Source organism: Oncorhynchus masou, chromosome 12 (assembly GCF_036934945.1).
Source record: "Oncorhynchus masou masou isolate Uvic2021 chromosome 12, UVic_Omas_1.1, whole genome shotgun sequence".
Lineage (NCBI taxonomy): Eukaryota > Metazoa > Chordata > Actinopteri > Salmoniformes > Salmonidae > Oncorhynchus > Oncorhynchus masou.
The window spans coordinates 28,772,345-28,774,629 of NC_088223.1; positions in this window are offsets into that span (position 1 = coordinate 28,772,345).

The following is a 2,285-nucleotide window of genomic DNA, read 5'->3' on the forward strand; positions in this document are numbered from 1 at the left end:
ACTAGGCAAGTCAGTTAAGAGCAAATTATTATTTACAATGATGGACTACACTGGCCAAACACGCACGACACTGGGCCAATTGTGCGTCGCCCTATGGATTCGAACCAGAGTGTCTGTAGTGACACCTATATTACTGAAATGCAATTCATTAGACAGCTGAGCCACTCGGAGCCTAAATATACTTAAGAGTCAAAAGTAAAAGTATAAATCATTTCACATTCAACAAACCAGACGGAATCATTTTCTTCTTCTTTTTTACGGAGGGGCATACTCCAACACTCAGACATCCGAGACAGTAGGGATGACCAGGGCTGTTCTCTTGAGAGGTGTGTGAATTAGAGTAAGAAGTAAATTATTTCCTTTAGGAATGTAGTGAAGTAAAAGTAGTCAAAAATATAAAATAGTAAAAATACCCCAAAAAACTACTACTACTTGTCCTGCTAGCCTTAGCCCTTGTCCTCGCCCATGCAGTGGGCAAAGCTGCTTGTAATGTCATTGGAACCAGTTTTGTCCACTGGGTGTTTTACAAAAATAATTACATTGTCCAACTTGGTACCTCGGTGATCCAATATACACTATATACACACAAGTATGTGGACACCCCCTCAAATGAGTGGATTTGGCTATTTCAGCCACACCAGTTGCTGACAGTTGAATAAAATCGAGCACACCGCCATGCAATCTCCATAGACAAACATTGGTCTTACATGCTCTAATAAATCAGTGACTTCAATGTGGCACCGTCATAGGATGCCACCTTTCCAAAAAGTCAGTTCGTCAAATTTCTGTCCTGCTAGAGCTTCCCCGGTCAACTGTAAGTGCTGTTATTGTGAAGTGGAATCGTCTAGGAGCAACAACGGCTCAGCCGCACTCAGGACCGCCGTGTACTGAAGCGCATAGCACGTAAAAATCGTCTGTCCTCGGTTGCAACACTCGCTACAGAGTTCCAAGCTGCCTCTGGAAGCAACGTCAGCACAATAACTGTTCGCCTGGAGCTTCATGAAATGGGATTCCATGGCCAAGCAGCCGCACACAAGCCAAAGATATGTAAATCTCACTGCCATTGGACTCCCGAACAGTGGAAACGCGTTCTCTGGAGTTATGGATCACGCTTCACCATCTGGCAGTCCAATAGACGAATCTGGGTTTGGAGGAGGACGAATAATGGTCTAGTGCTCTGTTTCATGGTTCGGGCTAGGCTCCTTAGTTCCAGTGAAGGGAAATCTTAACCCTACATCATACTAGGGGACCAACTCCATATTAATGCCCATGATTTTGGAATTCGTTTTTCGAAGAGCAGGTGTCCACATACTTTTGGTCATATAGTGTACTTTACAATATGCAAAACATAATGTTACTCCTGGGTTCGCAGCAGGACTGAAGTATTCCAAGACGGAAGTTGAAGAACCACCATCTGGCTTAGAAGAAAAACAGCAAACACCAATTATCTATGTGAATCATTGTGGATTTATTATAGCATGTTGCCTACCCACCTGAAAGAATCGACATGTGGAATTATGCTAAATACAATATACTGCACATACCACAACTGAAAACAGGGTACACTACGAGACACACCTCTGATTTTTCCTCCCCATAGAATGAGCATTTACCTTGAGTTATTACATGAACGACTCCAGTAATAAGTACATCACAAATAAGAGCATCAGTTGCCTGCACTTCAGACAAAACCATACAATGATACACACAGCCCAAACATTTCATAAAAAGACGATTGATAATACAGAATGTTCATTCTCTTGTATTGTATCGTGAATGTATATTCACTATATGAACACATGTATGTATAGTGAATAGACTCTTCCTCATGTAATATCCCAATATATACAACAGTGTAATGACTGGCATCCTGTAATGTAAAACAGTCAATATTGGCATTAATTACTAAGTACTGTATATGGCTGTCCTTCTGTTTACCGTGCATCTGGTCCTGAGTGTTCATATCATTAGTCTATCGTGATCATGCATATCTCCCTTCTCACAGCTCTATTAATGTGTTGATGAGTGAAATAGAACAGATACAAGTTCTCTCAGACAGGCTGCAAGGTGCAGGCCTCCAGGGGGGTAAAAAAAATGGGCCTGTGTGCTGGCCTCCGGGGGGGGGGGTAAAAAAATGGGCCTGTGTGCTGGCCTCCAGGGGGGGGTAGAAAATGGGCCTGTGTGCTGGCCTCCAGGGGGGGGGGTAAAATAATGGGCCTGTGTGCTGGCCTCCAGGGTGGGGGTGGGGGTAAAGAAATGGGCCTGTGTGCTGGCCTCCAGGGGGG